The sequence below is a fragment of the Ranitomeya imitator genome, chromosome 2 (genome assembly GCF_032444005.1).
Source record: "Ranitomeya imitator isolate aRanImi1 chromosome 2, aRanImi1.pri, whole genome shotgun sequence".
In the NCBI taxonomy this organism is placed as follows: domain Eukaryota; kingdom Metazoa; phylum Chordata; class Amphibia; order Anura; family Dendrobatidae; genus Ranitomeya; species Ranitomeya imitator.
This window is the reverse complement of record NC_091283.1, coordinates 186593552-186606640: the sequence shown is the minus strand read 5'-3', so window position 1 is coordinate 186606640 and position 13089 is coordinate 186593552. Positions and strand designations below refer to the sequence as shown.

The 13089-nt window shown below is 44.1% G+C and overlaps 1 protein-coding gene across 7 annotated transcripts in view; it reads left to right on the top strand.

The window, feature by feature from the left end:
* The window catches only part of ATP2B3 (ATPase plasma membrane Ca2+ transporting 3), a 315248-nt gene that overhangs the window by 137230 nt on the left and 164929 nt on the right, over window positions 1-13089 (top strand). The window lies entirely within an intron of this gene.

Genomic DNA, 13089 nt, shown 5'->3' with positions numbered 1-13089 from the left:
AATATACTATGTGACTGGGCAATATACTACGTGACTGGAGAATATACTACGTGACTGGGCAATATACTACGTGGCTGGGCAATATACTACATGTCTGTGCTGTATACTACGTGGCGGGGCAATATACTACGTCGCTGTGCAATATGCTATGTAGCTAAGCAATATACTACGTCGCTGTGCAATATACTATGTAGCTAAGCAATATACGTGACGGCAATATACTACGTGGCTGGGCAATATACTATGTGTCTGTGCTGTATACTACGTGGCTCTGTGCTGTATACTACGTCGCTGTGCAATATACTACGTAGCTGGGCAATATACTATGTGACTGGGCAATATACTACGTGGTTGGGCAATATACTACGTGGCTCTGTGCTGTATACTACGTGGCTGGGCAATATACTACGTGTCTGTGCTGTATACTACGTGACTGGGCAATATACTACGTCGCTGTGCAATATACTACGTAGCTGGGCAATATACTACGTGACTGGGCAATATACTATGTGGCTCTGTGCTGTATACTACGTGGCTGGGCAATATACTACGTGGCTGGGCAATATACTACGTGGCTGGGCAATATACTACGTGGTTGGGCAATATACTACGTGACAGGGCAATATACTACGTGGCTCTGTGCTGTATACTACGTGGTTGGGCAATATACTTTGTGGCTGGGCAATATACTACGTGGGCTGTGCAATATACTACGTGGACATGCATATTCTAGAATACCCGATGCATTAGAATCGGGCCACCATCTAGTCTAGAAATAAGTGTCCAATTTTCCTGCAACACCACCACAGAGTAAATGAAGAATTACTACGTGTCCATTGTAATGTATGGATATACTAATTAACACCAGACTTTTTTAGATCCTATGAACATATATAGATGTGAATGCTAACCGCAATTTGATTGTTTTCCAAGCTCTGGAGATGTTTTCAAGGCAAAAACCTTCATCTGAGATATTAAAGTGAAATCATTTAATAAAGTGACTACTTCAGTCCAAAAACAAATGGGCACATAATAGTGCTAGACATGTGGAGTCTCGTACATTAATTGGTAGAGCGATATCTCCAGCTAGAAACACAATATAGTGAATGTATTCACAACACAACACTTCAGCTCATGATGTGTAAAGATGTAGCATCTGGGAATTCATGATTGAGAGGGTTACTTCCACCAGAAACTAGCAGACAAGATAATTAAGCAATGTACATTTTATGTAACGGAATAATAGTCCCTTACATAGGCTTCAAACTTAATCATAGAAAGGCAGTGCTGGTTCCTCCTTACATTATGTAGACCAGAAGACTCCTTAAATGAGTTTAAAGCCTATGAAAGAATCCAGATTCATCACTGGAATCTCCAGACTTTGACTAGTCTCTTACGTGTCCCAAGTCATCGGTGTACCCGACTTCATTATGTACAATTGGACTGATGCATCAAACTGTTGAAAGAGGACTTGAAGGTCCATAGAATACACATATACAAGATATAAGAGGGTGCTCTGCAAGTATCCAGAACCTTGTATTTAAAGTTACTGTTTTATTGCACCGGCAGGTAAATAGCATGATCATTTAAAGGAGAGGATACAGACATAATTAAAGGTTGGCATAAGGCCACAGTGGGAGGGACTAGTCCGAATAAAAAGAGACCTCTTCCTGGTAATGACTCCAATCGGGGAAGTACAGTAACCAAGGTCAAGTTCAAGTGCAGTGGAATGCTAGTGTCAGCAAGTATCTATCGTTCATGGCAGTGGAAGGCCTTACTGGGATCCCTTGCGGACATTCCTGCAATGTCTGGAGCTCAAGGCTTGGTATGGGTACTATGGAGAGTGCCTTATCCACTGCCGTACAGGGGACGATGGGTGTGGAACCGTGAGAAGGGAAGGTAAAGAAGCCCGGGTGGACTGCGGCACTGGATGGGAAATTCCTGGGGCTTAGAGAACCAGTGAACATGGGAATAGTCCAAAAGAACAGATAGCAATGCTGAGGAATGAAAAGTGTGGTGCCCAATACTGCGTGTTGCAATCTGATGAACTTGAACTTCCCGGTAAACTATTGGTTGTTGAAACAAACCGGTTGTCCCTTGATCTATGTGCGGAGACTCCTGAAGATGGCGGCCTGGAGAAGACGAAGGTTTGTGGCTTACAAGTGAGTGTGATCCACCCCACACATTATAACACATTGGGATTGAGACATGATTTTCCAGTAAAGTGTTATTCAAAATGGAGTAACAGCTCGGTCATGGCTTGGTCTTGGTCACTTTACAGTGGCATACTAGCCAAGATGGAGATATACGGTAGTTCTTTCACATTTCCTACCTTCAATCCATATAAATAGAAACTCACTTCATAAAATACTGACCATAGGGTAATTTCAGGTGGTGCAACACTGGGTACAATTTGCTAACAGAAAATTCGACACCACTCTTTCACCTACTAAAAGAAAATAACCATTGGACCCAATAACAAAACTTGTAGTTAGTCCTAACTAAACAGACTAATTGTAATTATAAATAGCTTAGTAGAGTTTTCCAGTTTTGGAAAACCCACTGTTGCGCATCTGTCTTGAATCTGGGCTTTGCTCCACTCATCTGGGCCCACTGAACTCTGTTGAGCTCCACCTCAAGTTTGACAGATGGTCTGGCGTGATCCCATGTGATCATCTGTATGGGCCAATGTAAGGCCTACCAATGCACACACCTGGGTGTTGGTTTTAAGACTTTTAGAGTTCCTGTGTCCTGTTGTCCTGCAGCCTCCAGACCCTGTTCCGAGTCTTCCAGACCTCTTATTCTTGTTCCCAGTTTCCTGTCCACCTGCAGCTTCACCTGCTACCTACTCCCAGTCTTCCAGAACTCTGATTCCTATTCAAGGTCTCCTGTCCACCTGTGACTTCCAGGACCACTGCTACCTGTTTCTAATTATCTTGGACCTCAGCTATCTGTTCCTGGTCTCCTGTCCTGAGTTCAAAATGCAGGTTTTGTTGAGGTTTTTACCTTTATTTTTTTGGTATCGAATACCTGTGTTTTGTCTACAGTGCATGTTAAATAAACTTTGTTTTATTCACCAAACACTCAGCAAAACCTGTTTGCTGCTTTTTTCCGCAGAGTTTTTGTACTTTCTCATTGTTTTCTAAACTGTTTCAATCAGGGAAAAAAACAACCGTTACATTGATTTTGTGGTGGAATTAGTGGTGAGGCCATTTCTCTAAACCTAAAGAAGACAGCGTGCGCCGTTGAAACGTGTTGTGGTTTTACCCTAACTGGTGTCTGTGTTCTCCTTCTGTGCTCCTGAGACCGGCTATTCTGTTCCTGTTGCATTTCTCGAAACCGTCCCAGGCTCTGTTTTTAAACACCATTCCATGTGTTGTTCATACTACTATGGCTGCAGTGTGTCGGTCCTTGTGTCCCATAGAGCACATCTCAGATGTCGTTGGTTGGCTATTGCAAAAGGAGCTGCCAGCAGCGGATCTTGATGATTTTCCCAAATGCATTTAGCGTGGCAGAACATCTCCCAGACAGCCATTAATAATTTCAAAGCTGTAAGTGCAGAGATTTCTGATCGTGATGCTGTCTCGCTGTGACAGTCTTAGGTAGGGGAGGGGGCCTCAAACTCTCCCTGGAACTGGGACCCTATCTATCCCTGTCCCGGGGGTACTGTTAATGGTAGAGAGGCCCGAATCTAGGACCTCTTTATGCTACTGTTAATCCCTGGTCTGTCCCCTCCCCCACTCCATGGAGCCTGGGACAGAAATGTAATGTGAACAAGATACACAAGACAAAACAGGGATAACAGAAACCCTCTATCATACAAAATACCAACCAACTATAGAAAGGAGGATAGGGACAGGGAGGAATAGACTAAGTGGGAACAGGGGCCAGAAGATAAACATACACGTACAACAGAACACTTCTATAATAACTTCTCTCCAAAACACTTAGCTTAAGCACACAGCACAGGAAGACGAATCTCCAATAGCAACAACAAATTCCTCTTTAGCACTGCGCCTCCTTAAAGCAAGGAAGCAGAGCTTTCACTTGCAAGACAGAGGGTCTAGTCAGGTTTGCTAAGAAGACTAAGGCCCCTTTCACACATCAGTTTTTTGCTATCAGTCGCAATCCGTTAAATTTTGAAAAAAACGGATCCGGCGACTGATGCCGCCAGATCCGTTTTTTTCTCATAGACTTGTATTAGCGACGGATTGCAACGGATGGCCTCACGTTTCATTCTTCGTTCACCGGATCCGTTGAAAATTATTTGTCCCGCGGCCGGAGACAACGGACAAAGTAACGTTTTTTGTGTCCGTCGAAAAATCTGACAGCGATGGATCCGTCGCCCTCCATCATTTGCTCAAATGGAAGCCTATGGACGATGGATCTGTCAAATGATGGAATCCGACGACGGATTCCGTTTTTTTAACTGATCATGCTCCTATCCAATTAGCCAGATCTGCTAGTGGAATCCGTTGAAAAAACAAATCCGTCGCATCGGTTTTTTACAATCTGCGATGGATTGTCGAGCCAATGGATTGTGACTGATGGCAAAAAACTGATGTGTGAAAGGGCCTAAGTGACCAGCTTCAAAGCAGCTGAAATTGAGCTGCATGCTTCTGACCAGCATAGAAAGGGTCTTTAACCTCTTCAGCACCAAAGGAAGCCAAATTAATTTAATAAGGGATACAAACACACAGGATAAATGGAAGATCTGCGATTCACAATACACAGGGATCTTCTACCCTCCAGATCTCCCAGGTTGGTGTGACACACTAGTGACTGACACTTATACTCCATACTGGATAAATTGAGATGTCTTGAAAATTTTGCTTCCTTTTTTTTAATCATTTGCATATCATGTCTATCTATACTGTGATTTCCATAATCTCATGACAAATTCCTCCTTGGTCTTGTAATTTCATTTCTGAGGAGAGTACTGCCTCTCGAAGTAGAAGATCTAGGGCACTGAGCAAAACACTAGGTGCACGTGTTGCCTGGTACCAACAACGCAACAAGTGTCTGTAGTGATTGCTATCCAAGCAGAAGAATACGTCAGTGCCTCATGAATTATGGATGACGGATCAAATAAATATGTCATTTCTGTAGATACGCAGAGTGGCATAGAAACAACACACTGCTTGAATGTCCTATAGGGATTAATAGCTTCTTCAGAAGAACGTGTTAATAATATATGCTAATTTGTGTGGTTCTTCTTTTTTTTTTGCCACAAGAGAATCCTAAAGGGAATTGATTGGATAATGTGATCCATTAGAGCTGGCTCATACAGGAAACGTCCTTTCAGGGAGGCTGCAGATGTACGGCTCCCCTCTTCTGGACGACGTAGCTATCGGACAGCTGGAGCTTCCCTGGCTCCGATAACGTATTTCTTTGGAGAACGCTGAGCTGGGAGTTGGCAAGTGTTTGGTGGAGGCATCATAAACAGTCAGATCTCAAAAACACCGAAGCTGCAGTGATGCTGTCACTAAAATATTAATAAGCCTCACTCTGTAGACGTTTCTCAGTGTGCATCAAACGTCCTTGTGCAAACTCCTGATGGACACAGGCCGGGGTGAGGAGGCATATTACATGAGAGTAACATTATTAGGACTAATGGCAGGAAGTTATTATTCATTGATGGTTGGAATGGGAATCGGGAGGGTGAAGATGTCAGTTTACATCTCTTCTGCCAACTTGGTTTTGTATTAACGACCCTAAGAAGCCATCTCTCAGACACATCCGTTACAACAAATGTGATTCCTATTGAACTGGTTTCCTGCGTAGTTGGCTTTTGGGAGGGTACGGATTCCCTGACACATGTTTGGCAGCAGAGGTTAGTCTGACACCAGCAATTATTACAGAGCTCCAGAAAGGACAAGACCCTGGAAACAGGATAGCTGTAGTGACGTTATCACGTTTGGAGCCCGTAAATCTGGAGACCATCCCAGTGCAAATTCATAGCAGGACACACTGACTATCGTGTTTTCATCTAAAATCACAGTTTTTCTGGTTGTATGTTATCTATATGCTGTTAGGTTCCCAAAAAACCTTCAAAGAGTTCCACATCATTCTAGAAACACTGAATGGACAAAAGTATGTGCCACCTCCACATTACAGCTACAGGAGCTTTTCTGACCTCCCATCTTACATCTATAGATGTAGGAGAACGGATCATAGGATAGGACACATAGTGTTGCAAAACCATGAGGCCTCCAGACTTGAACAAAACCCTGGGGAGCTATTCCCAAGAAGAAAAATTGCAGAGGAGACAGAATTAGACAGTGCCCTGGATCAGGACAGTGACGGAACCAGCCTTCGATATAAAAGGTCAACGCACCAAAACACGACTGGATTTGGCACCAAGAGAGGAGGCAGACACTTATGCTGCAGCTCCAGCAGCCCAGATAGTATGCCAAAGACGCAGGTATCAGTTAGGCCCGGATCTAGACGACGATTGTCAAACAACAAAGACCAGAGCTATGCAGGTCAAGGTCCAGACTGCACTCGGTGACGGTCAAGTACTGAAGACCCAAAATACACTATATCAAGGTTCCTGACCTAGACAATGTCGGACAACAGTAAAGGACCAGCCCACACCGATATGGACTGAGGAGACGCTAGTCGATGGCCAAGCACCGAAGAGGCCCTGAGAATACCAGAGACTCCAGCCTGGGCCAGTGATCAAAGGAAACGTGTGAGATGGGCCGTCACTTCAAATACGGATTTACAGTAGGGGAAAGGCTGCAGATCAGACGGGGTCCGACTGACACTAGAGTGGCCCAGAGAGCATTGATAGGCTTTGTAAGAAAAACGTGCGGCTTGTGAAACAGAGCAGCGGCCCTCATTAAGGCCCAGAAATCCACAGAAACCTTTAGAGACTGTTCACGCCAAATAATGGGCTTGCCCCTCCCCCATTAGAACTAGGTTGGCCAGTAGGCTCGGAGCCGATTCCGGAGTTTCTTATTGTATACTAATCCATATACCTCTATTATATAATTGCTTGTCAAATACTCTGACTCCGTAAATATCGTCTTTTGTGATTTGTCATTTTCAATATCTCTGTTTCTATTTAATATTGTTAATCCAATAAGTGAATTGTTGTTTCCATCTGGTCTCTCCGCTGTTGCATTTAGTCACCTGCCAACATAGACATTAATATAAAATTGGCCTCTCTGTAGATGTAACGTTGCGAGGGGTGGTAGCCATGGGTGAGGTTATTATTATTATTTATTATTATTTATTTATATAGCACCATTAATTCCATGGTGCTGTACATGAGAAAGGGGTTACATACAGAGTTATAGATATCGTTTACAGTAAACAAGTTTACAGTGACAGACTGGTACAGAGGGGAGAGGACCCTGTCCTTGCGGACTTACATTCTATGGGATTGCTGGGTGTGTGGACTTTCGCTATAGTTGTGTTATGCCCTAGCAGTCCTCATGGTGCTGTTGTTTTTGGCACAGGACCAGGTGTGACAGAGTTTAAAAAGGGAGGCCATAAACACAGCAGGTAGTAGGTGAACGTTTCTTTTATGACGTGGAACATTATCACACGCTTCTTCATCTTTCACCGGGAGTCACTCGCACTCGCGCCCTTTATTTTGTCTAACTCTCCTGCCTCCACAGAGCCCAGCACACTCTATTCAGGGAGTCTCGTCTTTTGAAAAACTACACCACAGTCCAGCAAGCACGAGTACTATACTTTCGACTATGGTTCTGTGGCTTTCTCCCATGAGGGGAGCTTTCTGTGCCAATATATGGCTGCTACTTACATAGCTTTCTGCTTTAATGAAACCTCTGGACCACCTCACAGGACATTTCCTCTTTGTCTCACTTATCCTTCCGTTCCATTATCCGACTGACAGACAGCTAACTCCGTACTGTCCAGCCAGGCTTCCTGCCCCAAGCCCCAATGCATCTTCATTTTGCTCCTTCTCACTCTGTTCCGACTCCGAATACTAAACACTTCCTTGTTGTCACTTCCTTCGTAGGACTTACTATCTGCCTCAATCGTCTCCCTTTTGCCAAAAACGCACCCACCACACGCAATTCTACCAACTGATCAGACCTGAGGTCTGCTACTGCTGCAGGCTCGTCCCTATCTCACATTCCACCCGGAAACTATCTGTTGTTTAATCACGTTGCTCCTCCCCCCTGGGCTAGTCCCAACCATTAACTCCAACTATTCCTTTCAACTGCCTAGTGCTGAATGGAACACAAGATCGATATAAATCATTAAACATTTCAGACACCATAATACATTACATCCTTTTACATATCTTCAAGGGGGAACATGGCCAACACCTCCACTTCCTTAAACAGATAAAATAACTCCTGAAGGATTGCTACAAGATTTTGGAGGCGACTGTGGGAATTTTTGCCCCATCATCCAAAAGAGCATTTGTGATTTCAGTCACTGATGTTGGGGAGAGGCCGCAATCACAGTCACTGTTCTATTTCATCCCAAAAGTGTTGGATGGGGCTAAGGTCCGGGCTTTTTGTGTCCAGTCATGTTCTTCCACCAAACTCCCCCAACCATGTCTGTGTGGAGCTTGTAAACTGGGCACAGTCATAGGGAACAGGGAAGGATCTACCCCAAACTGTTCCCACAAAGGTGGAAACTACAATAATCCACAATGTCTTGTGCTGAAGTGTTAAGATTTCCCTTCACTGAAGCTAAGTGGTTGAGATCGACCCCTGATAACAATCACATGGCATTATGCCTCATTCACCAAACTGTACAGTGGTCACAATGCAGTCAGGTGGGTAATGTAGCACAGTGCAGGGAGGTAATGGTGGCCAAGGCACTCGTCTCCTCCTTTTACGCACTACATGAAAGTGTAGGTCATGGCTGGATGTTTGTACTCATCTGGTGTTGGCCGGCCAGGAACATGGATTCTGAAGTTCAATAAAGTAGACTCCTGTTCAACGGTAGCTTGGTAAGGGTTATGTATAAGGGATAACAGGTACAAAGTCTTATAGATGTTCTCTTTGCAGTACAAAGTGTTTTCAAACATACAGTATCCTTCCTATGTAAGACTATAAATAAGTATGATCCTTGTACAGTATCCTTCTCCAGGACCGATGAAGCACACTATTTTGCCGTGTTTCGTCACAACCCAGCTGGTGTGCCACAGTCCTGATCAGTGAGTCTCTCTACTCACACAGAAGTTCTGCATCTTATTTCTTCCACTACTGGCATCCTGGATTTACTAGTCGCACAAACTTTACTTTTGGAGTTTGTAAGCTCAGGGTTTCTCATGACTCGTCATCCTATATTGTAACGTTCTCCTGGCATTCGCCAAACCCAGACTCATCCATCAAATGCCAGACAGAGAAGGGTGATCAGAACACGTTTCCTCCAGAGTGCAGAGGTGGTGGCTTTACACCACTCCATCAGACGATCAAAAATCAAAAATAAATTACCTCAATATGAATAGGTTACTAGTAAATGGCCCATCAGACTTGGTATCATTCAGATATCCTATAACATTAACATAGGGGTGCCGACACACTGGTCTAATGGATGGCTGTGTAGTCTTGTAGACCATCGATCAAGATCAGCAATATAGTGAAGTCCCTGACATACAGAACATACATTATAGTTGGGTTCTGACCATGGAGAGATCGTAATCTGTGGCTGCCTGTAGGAAAATACCTCTATGATCTCTATTGTTTTTTGGGATGAAGAAAATGTAGATAGACTCAGGTGGTAAAGGTTCCATGATGGTGAAGACTAGAGATGAGAAATCGATTCGCAAGACTCAGGTACATCAGCAAGGTCAGTAATCACCAGCCTGGCATCACTAGTCCTTATTTTAATTTGCTGAGCTTAATATTTTACTGATGTTCATGGTGTTCTCTTGTAGGATGCCTTATTTGCTAATTGATGAATGGCTGTTGTTGCCATCTGATATCAGCCCAACAGTACTGCGCTGTTGTTAAACGGAGATTGGCGGGGTTCCCGTCCAGTGGTCACAGATTACTGACCTGGCCACTGGACTGGAGTCCTTCAAATCGATTCTCCCATCTCTAGTGAAGACCCCAGAGCAGATGTACATTTTGTCACACCAACCCACCCTGGCTTTGAGCTATTGAGGGCCACCAAGGGGGCTCATATCACATCTGATCCCAGGACCCTGTTTCTAGATGTAGTAGAAAGTCCTTTTACATATGAGAGGATCTAATCTGAGATCAAGACGTGAACCTGGAATAAGAAGGACCCTTTTGCCCTTTTGAGAGAGTATAAAATATACAAGAAAAGGCGTGATTAAAAATGCATCTGGTTTCTCAGCATAGCGAGTAGCGGGGGAATTGGCGGCTTAATGTAACGATTCTGTGTGTAGTGCATTCCTAATGTACACTCGATTATAGAAAAGTGGGAGGATTGAATAATAATGAAGAGCAATAAAGCTGAATAATTGATTTTAATTGGTGTATGAAAATTACCAGTTCAGCTCGGCGCATACATTAACTGTTGGTAAATCAGCAAATGGATTGAAACTGATTTTACTTTTATTGTATTTGGTTATTTTATGTATTCCATTATTATTTTACTAAATGCATTATTAATACAACTTCTTTATATCGGAATGGTTTAATAAGTATGAAGAGTATGTGCGACCTCAAAAGGTCTCTCCGTGTTATTGGACATATGGGCTCCTTTAGGGCAACATTGCAAAAGAATGGACCCCACTCACTCAAGAAAGCTGAACCAAAAGTATTATGCCTTTATTATAGCTAGCATCCATCTTATTAACTGACCGCATGCCTGATTTATTTCTTAATATACAGTACTGGGCAAAACTTTTAGGCAGGGGTGGGAAAAAAACAGAGTACAAAGCTTTCACAAAGAGAAGTATTAATAGTGATTTTTTTTAATCAATTAACAAAATGCAACGAGAATGAAGAAAAGAGATATCTCAATCCTATTAATATTTAGTGTCCACCCTTTACCTTCTTCAATTCTTCTTGGTCACTTGTACACAGTTTTTGAAGGATCTCAGCAGGAGGTTGTTCCAAACATCTTGGAGAACTGACCACAGATCTTCTGTTAATCTCACTTGTGTAAATCCTTCTGTCTCTCCATGTGATCCCAGACAGACTGGATAATGTGAGATCAGGGATCTGTGGGGGCCGAATCATCACTTCCAGGACTCCTTGTTCTTTTTAAGCTGTTTTTAATGACAGTGGCTGGATGTTTGGGGTCACTGTCCAGCTGCAGAATAAATTTAGAGGCCTCCCTGATGGCATCACATGATGCATGAGTATCTGCCTATAGCATTGAAATGGGAAACATTGAGGATGGTAGAATCAGTGGTCAACTAAGAAGACTTAGTGCAGAAGATGAAGATAAATCATGCTTAGTTCCCTTCAAAATTAGAAAAAGTCCAGCAGTGCCATCAACTCAGAACTTGCACCAACCAGTGGAACCCAGCAACACCCATCTACTGTTTGGAAAAGTCTAGTCATAAGTGGTCTTCATGGAAGAATTGAGGCCAAAAACCTTACCTTCTCCATGGAAACAAGGCCAAACTACACAACTATACGCAAAAACACAGGAACTAGGGAGCAGAAAAATGGTAGCAGGTGCTCTGGACTGAGTCACAATGTGAAATATTTGGCTGTAACAAGAGTCTGAAGGGCTGGAGAGTGGCACTGTAATGAGTGAAGCTTTGCAGGTGGAGGGTCCTGCAAGTTTGGGGTTGCATTTCTGTAAATGGAGTTGAGGATTTGGTCAGGATTAATGATGTCCTCCTTGTTGAGAAATACAGGCAGATACTTATCCATCATGTAATACTATCAGGGAGGCGTCTGGCACCAAATTTTTCTGCAGCAGGACAACAACCCCAAACATCCAGCCAACGTCATTACCAAATATCCTTAGCGTAAAGAAGAACATGGAGTCCTAGAAGTGATGATCCGGACCCCACAGATCCCTGCTCTCACATCATCCAGTCTGTCTGGGATCACATGAAGAGACAGAAGGATTTACACAGAAGAAGATCTGTGGTCAGTTCTCCAAGATGTTTGGGACAACCTCCTGCGGAGATCCTATGGAAATTGGGTACAAGAGACAAGAGTATCTAGAAGAAGTGATGAAGGCAAAGAGCAGTCACTGAATATCGATAGGATTTAGATTTTTCTTTTATTCACTCACTTTCCATGTTGTTAATTCATAATAAATTATTAACACTTCTATATGTGAAAGCGTCTTACTGTGCAGCATTTTTCACACCCCTGCCTAAAACTTTTGCATAGTACTGTACCCGCATTATGAATCTCTGCCCTTCTTTCTAGAATGATAAATGGTGCCATTTTAGTTGCATGCAGCCACCACGGGAGAAAACTGAATTCAGCGAGCTCCCCTAGTGATGGCTCCTGCCTCTATGGCAGATATGCCGACGCGCAACACCTACCATGGCTCTCAACATTAAAGGGAACCTGTCACCCCGTTTTTTGAGATTGAGCTATAAATACTGTTAAATAGGGCCTGCGCTGTGTGTTACTATAGTGTATGTAGTGTACCCCGATTCCCTATGTATGCTGAGAAATAACTTACCAAAGTCGCCGTTTTCGCCTGTCAATCAGGCTGGTCAGGTCGGGAGGGCGTGGTGACATCGCTGGTTCTTCCTCAGCTTTACGTTGGTGGCGTAGTGGCGTAGTGGTGAAGACACAGCGCGCGATCTGCGCTGTCATCCCTTTCGTCGGTGGGGGCGGCCATCTTCCTGGGGCCGCGCGTGCGCAGATCGAGTGCTCTGCTGCACGGGGCTTCAGGAAAATGGCCGCGGGATGCCGCGCGTGCGCATTAGAGATCGCGGCGGCCATTTTCCCAAAGCCGAGTTTGCATCTCGGCTTTGGGAAAATGGCCGCCGCGATCTCTAATGCGCACGCGCGGCATCCCGCGGCCATTTTCCTGAAGCCCCGTGCAGCAGAGCACTCGATCTGCGCACGCGCGGCCCCAGGAAGATGGCCGCCCCCACCGATGCAAGGGATTACAGCGCAGATCGCGCGCTGCTTGTTCACCACTACGCCACTACGCCACCAACGTAAAGCTGACGAAGAACCAGCGATGTCACCACGCCCT